Source organism: Anopheles bellator, chromosome 1 (assembly GCF_943735745.2).
Source record: "Anopheles bellator chromosome 1, idAnoBellAS_SP24_06.2, whole genome shotgun sequence".
NCBI lineage: Eukaryota > Metazoa > Arthropoda > Insecta > Diptera > Culicidae > Anopheles > Anopheles bellator.
The window spans coordinates 7,682,737-7,697,165 of NC_071285.1; positions in this window are offsets into that span (position 1 = coordinate 7,682,737).

The following is a 14,429-nucleotide window of genomic DNA, read 5'->3' on the forward strand; positions in this document are numbered from 1 at the left end:
TTTTCAATCAAAACGATTTTGTAGATTTTTAAAATGTTTTCCGGTGTTGTCGCTTCATTCTGCACCATCGTTGTCTCTACGACCACGTTTGAAGTCAGCAAACCAACGTTTTATTCTTGTTTCTGATGGAGCGATGTCCTTATAACACTTTTCAAGCCATCAACACTTCGCTTAAACAGTATTTTTCCCATCAAGGAGCAGTGTAAATTATGAATGATCATAAAATTATTATCACGAAATTTGAAAAGCTTTCATTTGAAGGTTAGGTTTAATTGAAAAACCATTGAATGCAATAAGACTATTAAAATGAATATAAGACTACCTATTTATGGGTTAGGGCCGGAACTTTTCAGCCCATGAGTTACATCAAAAACTTTAATAAGAGGTCTGAAGTTGAAGCACTCCAGCAGAGACTGCAGAGTATAAACTACCAAAAATGCGTAGCCAAATGAGTTTCTAACATTTGAACTTTGCAGAACGCCGGCCCCGTATAAATAGGTGCACCGCTGCTGCAACGCTGCTGCTGACCTCGCTCTACAACCCCGGACACACCCCGCAGAACGCCGGTCCGCAAAGTCATAAAGTTCAACGCCCGCACGACCCGCAGCGCAAAATTCATGCTAATGTTCGATTTTATGCTCGGCAAAGTGTGCAATTCGCATCGTGTTCTTCCCGGCCGAGGAACACGGGTGACGACGCCGGTTCGCAGCCGACCGTACCGTAAGTAAACACAGTCCCATCCGTTGGCTCGAAAGGTGGAAAATCATGCACGCTGCCACCGTCGGTCGGTAAAGCAAGGCTCTCCCTCCCAAGGACTGGATGTGTTTGTGGCGAAAGAAAACAAAATTATCATTTCCCTCTCGGAGGCACTCGGGGGTCAGTGTAATGCTGCTCGTTGCTCGCTGTTTTTACATTCATCGCTTAAATCACCGTGCGCCTCCATCGTTGCATGATCGTGACAAATGGCAATAAATCAGCGACGGACTAGTTAACGGGGCCGACGGGGCCAACGGGAGAATGTCCGTCACGCGGGCGGTGTGGATTTACTGCCCCGGTCCCGGCTGTCCAGACACCACTCTCCGGTGTAGAAGTTATTTGACATTCCCCGGTTTAAAGTAAAGCAGCGGGAAACAAACGTCCAAATAGCAAATATACAAATACACGGTTCGAATGGACGCAGATGTCACCCCGGCTGGAAGAACGATGATCCCTCGAGCGAATGGAGCATGTTTGCGGCTTTTTCATGATTAACCAAACGTCAGGACAGCTCTTCGTTAGGGACAAACTTTGGACGAGCAACAACATTCTCTCGACCTTTCGCCGACTGCCACTCGTAAACTCCCCAGCATGCGAATGCCGTGTGAAGTGCATTTTCTTGTACGTTCATTACAGAGTTGGAAATGCGCAAAATGCACCCCGAGGAGAACCGTCGGGTGGCATGCAAATTTAAAAAATGTGCTCTAAAACACGTCGTGTGTGGGGTGGAGATCCATTCCCATACTTCCTTGACCTTTGGCGCACACTTTACGAACCTTTTGCCAAATGGGGTAAGTTTGTGACAAGGTTAAGGGGGAGCCACAAAATCTTCATCATTACTTGCGCTAAACGCGGTGCGTTCGCCGGTGGCTGCAGAGACCGGGACTTCAGTTTCGAGGATCCGCCACTACGTCACTTATTATTTGATGAATGGCCCCCTATCATTGCCCAACATCATCGCTCGCTATGAATATGTATTGCAAATTAGCTACCGGGCAAAATTGGTCGAGCGAGTCGCTGCTGGTCCGCTTGTCCGCCGGAAGCGTGAAGCAGCAACAGCGGGTCCCGGGATGTATATAACCATGAAATTATAATGCATACAAAATCATCCACCGGAATTGGACCCCGGCCGGTGGACCGGTTGGTTGGTCGGTGCAAATTTTGCCCGCAAACCGGACCGGCCATTGGGCCCATTGGCGCGGTTTTGTGCGTCGAATTAGAAACTCTCTGGGCTCTGGGCTGCATATTTAAAATGGGTTTGCGCAGATTTTTAAGGGTGCATTGAAGAGAGGACCCGACAAATGTTGCGCTAGCCCTTCGACAGGGGTCGTTATGTTGGGGCGCAATGATGGGCTATCAAAGCGTCCAATTTTCGATCAGCACAATAATTAATTGGAGTCTGGAGCATGTTTCAACCAGCTGGAGTTCCAGCTTCGTGGGGGGGGGGACGTATCGATTTTTGGTGCCCTGCGCCAATGTAACCCAACACGCTCGGTTCTCGTTCGTTCGTCGTCATTCTCATCTCAGCGGTACGGTCATGAAACATATTTATTATTCGTTTGCTATCCTTCCCAGTCAGCCCTTTTCTTTACGGCTGTTGCCTGAAGCTGCGGCGCCAGCCGAAACGGTGTCCCGAAATGGGTCCTTCAGCGGTGCTAAATTGCCCACAACGAATGGGTTTGATGGGGCAATCTTTAACACATTTTTGCACGGGGAAAGTAAAAATGCTTTCGTAAAAGGGCAAAAACAAACTACAGAAAAATTGTCATAAATTTTACACTCAACATGGTTTCGGACATGGCGGACACGGGGCATGGTTAACATCGAATTCATGCTCATGCCGAATTGATTGCGCGAGAAACCCGTTTCGGAACCAAAATGACTGAACCGATCGCTGTTCAGTCGTTCATTAACTATTAATAAATCGAAATTAAATGAGAATGAAGGTTAAGGATCACCCTGTGGACTGATGATGCCTTCAGCGGGGGGACACAAAGCTTCACTAATGCAGAACTCTTAACCAATGTATCGAGCGAGAAAGATGGATTCTGTCCCAGTTGTCATTTCTTAGTTGCTAATTTAATTTAATTTAATTCTCTAACTTTACGATTCAATTATTTAAGTCCTTGTTGCTTATGGAGCCAAATTTCCCGACGTTCTACGTTGACTAAATTGTGAGCCATTCAATATATAGAGAAAATGTTGCTAAGGTGCGTAGACCGGAGCGTTACCGTAATGTAGCCTCTTAAGCGGCCCTTAAATTCAATTGTGCGTTGCGAAGAGTGCTAATGCGAACCACAAAAGGAAGCATAATTAGTCCACATTGTATGCTACAAGTGCTTCAGGTGGTTTCTATAAAAGCCGGCGTTAGGCAGTAAAGAAATTTCACCCGATTGCGAAATAATCTTTTGTGTGCATTCCGTCGGTACACGACACTTACACATGCCATACATGCCAAGGGTATGAAATAATGATGAATCTGCGGACGCGTGGTGAATTTTTCGATTGAGGTACAATGGCGCGCCGTTTTGTTTGAAAAGAAATTAAAATTGTGAAGAATTCTTTTTGTGCGCCGAGGATGCCACCCGATTCGGGGCTGAGTGACGAACATCACTCACCCGTTGAGTTCTGTTGTGGAAACCCGAACAAAAAAATCGCTCAATTTTTCATTTTTCTAGCCGCGGATTTCGAGTCGTGAGATGCCCCCTCTCAGTATGGCGGTTTTACCGCTATAAGCTGGGTTCCGGCAAATAATAGCGGAAGACTGTATGCGAGGGAGTGCCTTATAGCGGAATCCTGAGGCTTATAGCGGAAGAAATCGTATGGGCGCCGTGAGCGTTTTCCCCTACATTTTTATTCTCTCTTCCCCTCATCCCATACACCCTCTCAATGAACTGTCAAATCGTTCTGCTGTTGTAAACAAAGTGTTGCATTTATTCAGTTTTTTACAACAACGATTTTTGAACAATTGTTTCACTTTTCTATATGGCACTGTTTTTTGGCAAATGTTTAGCACTGCGTTGTCGCTTTCGATATTCCGCTTGCATCGTCGTATCGTTCGCTCCATCGTAATCGTCCGCTGTGTTGTCGGCATTCAATAGCAGGATGACACTTTGTTCCATTTCATGGTCGGCTGAAAATGTAAACAAATGCGGTTTACTTTTACGATTTAGAAGTAAATACCTCTCAAGAAATGCTTCCCGATGCTTAAATTTACTTACCGAAATAAGCAACAGCTTAGAATTCACTATTAAACATTATTTTTACACCAATATTTGAACCTCTTCGAATTGCTTGCGTCGTGCGTCGTACGTTTTGTATGAAACTAAGTTTCTAACAGTTTGGCGTTGGAGTGCCGGACTGGATGCTACATGAGCGTGACAGAGACAAAAAAGTTGTTCGGTGTTGCGCTTTCTTTCTGGCCTTTGGTGAGAAACGAATCGGCGCTCAGATATTTCGTCTCACTATAGAAAATATGAGTGACTTTTTTGTTCGGGAAATAACGAAGTAAGCGGCGATGAGTGACCGAACTCTTGATAGAGAGAGAGAGAGAGAGAGAATGTTGACGATCAACAAGCAATGCGTAGCCGGAGCTCGTTCTCTCACGCGGAAAATGAGAGACCCCGCCATCGGCCATCAGCCGGCTAAAGACCGGCACTTCGAGGGAGCGAATGTTTCCGTCAGTTTCATCAGTTTATTTTCAGTGCCCAACCAGCGTTGACATAGATCCGTGCGCGTGCCACAGTTACTCCTTAATGACGTGTCTGAGATTGTAGTGAGTGAGTGGAATGTGCGATGGATTGGACTCCGAGCCGGTGTCCCACCCAAACCCCGAAAGTGTGTCGACGATTGGTCCCTGATTACTCCGTTAGGACGATAGTGTGACTCTGTGTGCGGTTGACCTACTCCTTGGAATTTCTGATTCACCCTTTCGTCCTTCAGGCGAACGGTGATAAAGCACCCTCCGAACGCCGAAAGGGAGAACCGGAAGGATAATGAAAGCCTCCCACTGTCGTAACCACTGGCCATAGCCGCTGGCGTCTTCGGCCACTTCAGCAGAAGTAGCAGCAGCAGCAGCAGCAGGATATTGGTCAATTTGAATATTTTAGCACCTGCTCCCCAGTGCCTTCGGTGGTATAACTTTCCCGATGGGTCCCAAAGTTAAACACAAACAGCGTAAAAACCGAAAAGAAAACGGAATGGTTTACTTTGGCTGACCGGTGCGGTCCCCCGAGTTTTGGGGAAGATATAACATATATTACACCCTTTTCGTACCGTAACCTTTACCCTTTAAAATAAAATAAAGATAAAAGATAAAAGTAGATAAAATAAAACATTAAAAATGATACAATAACCGAGTCGAATGATTATTAACTAAAAGGAAACCAGTTTAATGACATCATATTGAGAAACTAAACTAATATGTCTGATTTCTTTCCTTAAGCAATGCGTAAAATTAATTATGGTTCAATTCCTGCTTTTTAAATGCTACTTTCACAAATTACATTACCCTCCACACGTTTTGGAAAACGCGGACGGAAATCCTCGGCGGAAAGCGACGGAAATCCGGGCTCCATTAATTATGGCCAATTAAAGCCCGCAAACTTTCTTTACACAAGTTTTTGACACCTCGCGCCGATGGGCCCCGATGAAATTGAACCGATGATAGAGGAATTGAGCGGAGGTGTTGCTGTTTAAATTTTAATTAACTTTCCGTCAATGTTAACGGCAAACAATCTGGTCGGGCCAGCGTACGGTCAGCGGTCAAACGTGATTGATAATGATGGATAGCGAATGATTAGGCGTCGGTTGGGAAAAAGCAGGAAGATGAAAGAAACGCATGATGAATGGTGGCCACATTTTCGAATTTAAATGTTTTTCCATTACATTTGCACCGGCCCCCAGCACCGGTTATCACATTAATCTCGCTCCAAGGTCGGCTAATCATTTGTCTTCATTATGAGGCTCCTTCCTTCCAGGAAGGTGCTAGGACGGTGTTTCGACCATTCGTCTAGCACCCGAAACCCCACAAACAGTAAACAACAACAGAAAACAATCTTTCTGCTCTCTTTGCGGTTATAGTTCCCTCGTTGTGCGTAGGACTATTATTTCTGTGGCTATTATTATGTAAATGGGAAAGTTTTCGGTTGATCTTCGGTCGCTCAAACTCCCAACTTTCAAGCTGTTAGCTAGCAATCACAACACTTTGGTTCACTTATGATTACTATATTGCTGGTTCGTTGTTACATTTCAAAGATAATACAGCAAAATCTAACCCACCTGAAGAGCTCTAAACTCGAGTTGCATCAATCATCCACTCTTCAACAAACATTCTTTCAGCAACAGCGGACCTTACGGTTGCGAAAGTTTCCCGAAGATGTGTCAAAACCATCACTAACTAATTGCCCCAAATCAAGGTCTTGTGGAGAATGTAATAAACCGGAAAGTAAGCGCGCTTCAGGTTTGGTGGCCAAGATCAATCCAGAATCCAGGACAAAAAACAACGCCAAGGAGCAGCAGTTCAGCGGAACAGTAATTCCGTTCAATTTGTTCGGGAAATAGGATACGTCAGCCGTAAACCGACCGCAACACGGGTTTCGTGTCGATTATTACTGTGTTGGCAATAAAACTCAATTTTCACTTCGTCGCACAAGTGTGGCAATTATAATGTTAATGGCAAAAGAAACGGACACCGAACCTTTCGACGGTCGGACGGGGTCAGGCTCGAGAGGAGTGCAGAAATAGGCATCATTTATCATGCCGACGCCATAAAGCCATTCATCATACACCGCCCTCTCAGCGCAACAAGGCGGCCCGAGATTGATGTACCGGCTAATGGGGCAACTTTATTTCAATTTTAAAAAGGGCACGCACTTTGCCTAATCAAACTGCGGGATCGAGCGTAAGCGTTAGTGGTACCCGCGAGTACTTACGATAAACGATTCGGTGGCGGAGAGCCGGTACTGAATAAATTTCATTCGATTCCAGCCGCTCCAGATTAAACGGGAACATAATAAATACTTTTAAACCCGAAGGATGTGTGAAGCATTTTGCAGTGCATAATTTGCAGTACGGCGCCCAATGACCACGGTGCACCGCGCACACTTAACCCGGCCGGTGAAGCTCGGTAATCAGCCCGGCCGTGACTATGCATGACGTTGAGTGATTGACGGAAATGGGCCAACCAAACAGGCAAAGCTGTTTGCAAGTAAACCGCCATTAATGATGCATGCCAAAGCGCGGGCCAAAAAGAAAGAACCCGCCCGGAACGACCCGAAGGAAGGACCTGTGTCCTTTGGCCTCTCTGTTAAGTGGTCTGAGATACTTTGGTTTAAAAGAAAACACAAAATTATGGCCACTTAAAACGGGTCCTCGCCAGGTTTGCCTGCCGTTCGTTTCGCTTTCCTTCTGGCGACGCTTTTGTTACGCCACAAAACAGTAGCGAACGGTTTTTGCACCATTGTTGTGCTCCGTCCGCCATCCGTCACATAAGTGTGGCCGCCCGCTCTCAAAAGCCAGCACTAACTTTGGCTCTTGCAACGGAATGCATTTTTTCACGGGCTCTCCCGGAAAAGTTCTGCCGCGGGAAAACTTATCATCGTGCCCGTGCCCGACAAAGGCCGAGCCCGTAAATGCGATGCCAGGACCCCAGGCCAGGGCTCAGACATTACAATATGACGTGTGTATCGCGGAGTCTCCGGCGTCTTGTGTGAATGGAAAGTAGGTTCGCTATTCGCAGCGAAACGGGGCCCAACCTTTTTACAGGTGTTTTATGCTACACTTCAGATAAGGCCACTATTCATATCCGGTGCGCGGTGGTTCCGGGGCCCCGGGTCAACTCGTTTGTGAGTATGTGTGTGGCAGGGAGGCACGTGCGCTTTTATGCTTTCAATCAACGGCACCACCTTCATCCGGTGCTCCGCTCCGAACCAATCTCGGAGCTGCCTCCCCGCAGCACTCGTTTCTTTGGGCGATATCTTACTTTACAACGCAGCTCCGAGGACATCACAAGTGCAAACAAAAGCACAAGAAAAAACAAAAAGGATGGATTTTACGAACCGAACACACCAACATCGCAACCCAACTGAACCGAACCGAACGGCTTTGTTTCGGCGATGCCGGAGTTTTGTGCTGCTGGCTCGTAAGCTTGTGGTGACCGTTTTTTTTCAATCCGTCAACCAACTTTGTAGTGATCCTTCCCGTTGTCGATCTGTTTGTGTTTGTATGAATTTAATTCTGAAGTTTTGCCGAATTTGGCGGGGATAGTTTGAGAAAGAAAGTTTTGTAAAAAGTTGTTTCAAAATGCTCAACGGTCAAGGGATTCCATTTCAAATGATTTCCAGCATTGAATGTATAAAAGCATTGGAGCCGAAACTGCAACCACGGCCAGCGCAGGGTATTTGGTGAATGTATTTAAGCAAACCACTCGCCGCGCCAGATAACCAGTATCTAACGGGCAGCATGTTGCGGAGATAGCCTATTCATTCCGATAACAGTCCGCCGGTGGCCGTTTACGCTAATACCGGCTAATGTGACCCCCGGTGCTATGGTTGGGCTCCATTTAGTTACACACCTTCCCACCGGCACCGGGTAATGGGGTATACTTACAATAAATTGATGAAGTGCTGCGCGCGCCGTAGTGGAAAACTTCGTGTAACATACTCTTCGAGCACGAAATGTGATGCCGTTGGTTGTTGCAAATGAACCTCGGTGTGGCAGGCAATTAGTTCGCGAGAGCGTCGTGCACTCGTGGCCGAACATTAGCTCCGAGAGCTGCCCCCAGGACTATTAGCTGTTGGTGTAAGCGCAGCACCGCCCCGTTGGTCCTTAATTAATCTCATGTCTTGCGGAAAGTGCTGAAAATTTCAAACAAACGCACGTCTATCTACGTTACGATCAACCAGCAAACATCGAGCAAATCCAGCTGCTCATGGAGAGTGCATCATGTAAATCTAACAGCTTACGCTACAACTCTAAATCGTATAATGGCTCTAATTTAATTTTATGCAAAATAACTAGCGAGCCACCGAGCACAGTGTTGCATACCTTCAGGCGCAACGAATCCTGCCATTGCGGCAGTGGCATGCGGGTTGCTTACATTCAGGCGCTAAGAATGAACGGAATTTAAATAATGTGAAGAGAGCAGTGCGGGAAAGTATGCAAAGCTTCATCTCAGCCGTGTTTTACATTCCTCTTATTTTCCGGTCCTTTTTCATCATACAATTTTGATCATTCGGAGTTTCTTTAAAATTTAATCCATCCACACACATCGTAACAAAGGGGTCCTCAAAAAACTCTCTCTCTCGGAATGGTATTAGAATTGTAATGATCATTCCGCAAGGTAATGGACCGGTAACCGGTAAATAAAGCGTACTGCTCCCGACGAACCCCGGACGGCACAGAATTTACAATACATCGGTTGGAAACGGTGGCAAAGCTTATTAGATGCCGGCTCCATCTTGACCGATGACCCGCTGCCGCGGATAAATCAACCAGCGCCCAGACGTTGTGCGAGCGAACGAAAGCAATAACACTTTCGCCCACCCGGACCGAACCGAACTTTCTGGGCCACCATTGACATTGAGTCCCGAGGCCCGGCGGATCAATATCTCACGGGCGGCCCAAAAACCCTTTTTGCCGATGAGGCGTTTGGCAAGTCGAGCTTCCGACACGTCTCCGGCACTGGCGGTCGGTTCCGGGGTCCCGGTGGTGCGATTCCGAGAAAGCATGCTTTAAACATTCGTGCGTTACATTCCACCACGACACGCACCGTTCGTGGAAGTGGCAAACTTCCAACCCAGCGGCGCGCGCGTTTTTCTTTTCACTTTCCCCTTATGGCCTTATGACAACCTCCGGCGAAGCGATCACCAGGGAACATACACGAGGGCGCGCACCTTATCGATGAAGATAGCGACCCATCGGCGGCACGCAGCTTCCGATTTTCTCCAGTTCGGCACCAACCATATCCATGTGGAAAAATAATGTTTAAACATTTTATGTCTTGGCCGGAGGAGAATAGCGTTCCGTGGCGTGGCGGGTCAGCCGGGTGCCAAACAAAGACATTATGGGCGCTCGCCGTGAACCGTGCTCCGTTGTGGTATAAATCGTAAAAGCTCCGACGTTTTTATTACACACTGGCCCCATAAACCCGGAGAATTAATTAATAATAAGGTCGCACGCCATCATCGCGTCGCGCTCAGGCTTGCGTCTTGCGCGATCGATTGCTGCGCCCGGAGCCATCCGGGAACCAGCGCCCAGACGGAGGCACGTTGATGGATTCCCGCTGCGAGAGCTGGGTGCATAATTAATTTCCGCGTAGCGATAGTCCTATCGACCGACCGTTGCCCGCCATTTACACTCCAGAAACTGATTGTTAAAATGTGTGAGGCAGAAAAGTGATTTTTGAGTAGAATGTCAGAAATGGAGTGAAGCTCCAGGAAGCAGAAAGCTAACCGAACGGGCTATGAAGTGTTGTGTTCTTCAATCCTTTGTGTGGATCCCTGTTCCGGTTCGCTTAAACCTTGGCGTGACACACACCGGCAGGTTGGCTGCTTGTGTTCGAAAATCCATTACTTCAAACGAATGTATTTGCCACTCCGGACAGACAGATCGAGAAGATCCTTACCTGTGGCATGGCTGACCATTGTCGTGGCCCGACAATTGGCACGGTACAATTTACCCTCCAGGATCCTCCAGCCAGGAAGAGCCACCGGAGGAGCCGGCGAGTTCGTGCCTGAAAGCCATTCTTCTTCGCTGTGTCCGGGCCATCGAAACATTTATTGCAGTCTCGGGAGGGATGCGTTCACTAATTTCGTTTCCGCTTTTTTCGGTTTGTTTTTTGGCCGGTTCGTGTTTGCGTTGCCACTCCATCCATCCATAGGGTTTGGGGGGGTTTTTTGGAGGGCCAAAAATCAATAGCCATAAAGAAGGAGCCGCTCGGACGGCCGCTGGACGCCCGCTGTATGGAGATAAATGGCCGATGGCCGGGGACACGGGTAGTTTGTAGGGTGCTTTTCCTTCGCTTTTCCTACCACCCGAACCGGGCCGTCATCAAACGAAGCAAATTAAGGTCACAATTAATTACCCACTCGCTTGGGGTCCGCGTCGCGCGTTCTTTCGGTGCTCGGCTGGATCGTCTTTTTGGGGTTTTTGGTGGAATTGTTGCTGTTTTCCCGGAAGGCGACGCTGTCCCGAGTGCGAGTACGCTTGGTCCTTGCTGTTACGCCCACCCCCGGCTAGCGGTCATAATTTCATCGCACGGTAAATTTGGCGCGAGCCATGTTAAAGGTTTAGATTAAGTGTTTAGAAGAAAACTCCACCGTTGGCCGCAACTTCTTGGGCGTAATCTTGGCGGTACCGCTTTGTCAAAACACACCGATTCGGGCCAGGTGGGCGAAGGTGGCACGGATTAAGCTATTGATTAAACACGCAAACACGCTTAGCTGGTGTCGCTGTTTTAAGGTGAGCCAATGTTAATTTGAGGCAACCTTCAAGCTGGAAGCTGGAAACATGTGCGAATCTAATCAAAACGTAGCAAGGCGTCGGATTCGTAACGGATTCGGCGGCTTCTTTGGTGCAACTCGCATTGCATACTTTCAGGAGTTTTCGAACCGGAAAAATAAGAAAAATATTTGAAAGGCGCACCACGCTCGTTTTCTTCACTGTACTAGCTACTTTCACTGTTCGAGCGTTAATCTTTATGTTAACGCATGTTAACAGTGTCGCCGTTCAGGTTTTACGCGAGCAAAATATTGATTCTTTTACGTTCGCGCTCCGATTACGACGTACCGCCCGAAGGTGTTTTCTTCGCAGCGCACCACTTGAACCACCGGAGTGCTGGTGCTACAGCAGAATATTAATGCCAACAATATGTTAAACTTTCGCCAGGCGCTTTGATCCTCCACAAAAAAAAATGATACCTCTCGAGAGCGGAGCGGATCCTGGTGTAAGTAGAGCGTGGAACACAGAACGTTGCTTTCGCTTTGCTTCTTCTGATGGCCGACGATGGCCCGGCTAACTTTTCCGAGCTTGGAACGCAAAAGTGTGTATCTAGTGCTGTGGCTGGCTTTGGGCGATGATCACCCTCGCAGAACGCTGCTTTCGCGTGACCAACAGAGGCAAAACTTTCCCGAGAGTATTATTTTGATCTTGGCACTAGTTTTGCGTCTCCGGGTCATTAATGTGTTTTGCGCCCGGTAATGCAAAAGTTCGATTGTTTCCAGAAGCTCCGAAGGCTAGCAGTTCTCTTATTTTCAAACGAAAAACCTACTAAAGTGGCCTTACTATTAAAGCTTAGGTTGGAAACAATTTCGCTTAAGTGCACGAATTGTAGGGGAGAGAAACGAACCCATCATTTCCGGTCCACAATCAACTCGAGCCCCCGAGGTGGACTCGCATGTCTTTTGCATGCTCCCGTTCGCTTCAACGTGATCGTGACGAGTGGCCATAAATCAGCACGTTACACGTTAGTAGCAGCATTTGGGTGAGTGCAGAGTGATAAAAGCAAATTGGAATGGATGCCGAATTCGGCAGAGCACAAAGCAGATGCCGTTGGTAGGCTGAAAGAGGACGAATTCGGGGTGGCTAGAATTTCCTGTAAATTATCCGCTCGGAGTAAAGTATCTGGTTTGGCGCTAGCTTATTTAAACTTGATTTTTCCCTCTTGAATTGACCCATTATTATGCGGTTCTCTTGGTTCCTTTGGATATCGACGAAAAACCGTTGCTTCAATTTACCCCGCAGCAAAGTTAGATGGTGGAATGAATATTTAAAATGCCCTCACCCGAAAGGGTCACTGAGACCCAGAGACCCCTAGAATAGTAGAAATTGGCTTTGCGGCGAAGCAATTTCCCGCCGAGTAGTAATTTCTACCTCCACACGTTTATTTTATTTAATCATTCTGGCACTCATATTAGCTTCGTACAACTTAAAATGCGAGTTCCCTCCATTGAACGCATTCTCGTGCCATGTTTACAGAGACTCAAGTCGCAGACACACATTTTTATTGCTCGAGGGCTCTCGCCACGGAAACTTAATCGCCAACCGGAGGCTCATCGTTCGCAAGCAAACAGATGTTTAATGTGGCGCTGTAACGCTTGTTGATTCGACGGCACCGGTCACAGATGGGGAGCTGGAAATCGAAAATCAATAGATATGAATGACTTATGATGTTCATTTACTCGCCCGACTGACCATGAGCTTCCGGGCAGCGCACGTTTTACAGCCGCTCCGAATCAATAAATAGGTCAATAGTGGGCCCCCCGTAAATGGAGTAGCATGGTGTTTCCATTTTCTTCGTTGCCTGACGAGATTTACAGAATAATAATAAACGGTCGACGCTGGTTACGGAGTCCACACCGCAGTCGTCGTCGTAGTAAATGTCAACGGTGTAAATATGATTAGTATGATGTTCGTGAGGGTCACCCTTCGTGAGCTCTCAGCCGGTGGGCTCGGCTGCCCAATCACAACTGTTCCGCCGGGGCACCGGGTGCTCTATAATTCATTGCACTTGAATACTAAAATAGAGCTACTAATTCAATTCCGGACCATATCACTTTAACGTCTCGTGCTGCTGCTGCTGAGTCCACTAGCACGAGCATGTCCTGCGCTCGGCGTACGACTCGGTGGAGCATATCGATTTTCGGACTCACCGTAGCGTGACCAACAAACACATGAGGTCAGGTAACCAGGCTGCCAAGTGTACCTTGCGATGGTCGTTCTCTCGTTTGCGGTACGCATTCGTTTGTTATCCTTCTCAGCGAAGCGTGTCCGTATGAGCCCATCGGGTGGATCTCTGTCCACCCGAAAGAAATGCAAACTGTGCGCCCTTTGTGCCGTCGGTGTGCCGTGTTCTAGCAATTCAATACGTGCCTTCCGTCGTTACACCGGGCTCTATTGCCTTGTCAGCACGATTGCTTCACAATTACACGCTCCAGTGAGAACCGCCGTCTGGAATCGAGCGCCATCCTTTTGCTGGCCGGAACAGCGTGTCACTCAAAGTAGGATTGCAATCGCAGTTCCCCGTTTAACTGCTTGCCGGGTCGGCGAGTGAACATTACAAACACCGAAAAACGATTTCGGATGAACCGAAAATTGTTAATCGCTGGCGCGCATTCTTCGGGATGAATTTTATTAACAAAATATTCGTCCCTTGGATGGATGGATTTAATAGGACGTGCTTTTGTACAAAGCCGGGCCCAGAAACCAATTGTATACGAGTCCGATTTGTTCCGGCCGAGCCTCGTGCTCGGCAGGCTCGACCGCCGGAACCCGACACTAATTCCCCCGAGGACAATATTCCGGGCGGAGTCCAGAACTCGGCTCGGCTCCCCAATATTGCTTTTGCAGATGACTAGAAATAACAGCGTCCGGGGAGGTCACAGGCGGTGTGCGCCCGTTGTTGACATGGTCGAAATGTCACTTCATCAAATAATCACCAAGTCGCCGTGGAGGGGTACCGTTTGCCGACCGTAAAATTTAGTGTGAAAGATACCGTGGCGAAGGCAAATAAAGGCACCACACAACACACACAAAGGATCGAGGACGGGAAACGGATCGTTGGGCGCACCGAAGGGTTGAAGCGATCCGAGGAAGGGGCTACGGAGAGATGCAAACAGTTCAGACCCACATTAGCCATCTTTCGGCGTCCCTCAGAGATACCCTTTTCCAATGGG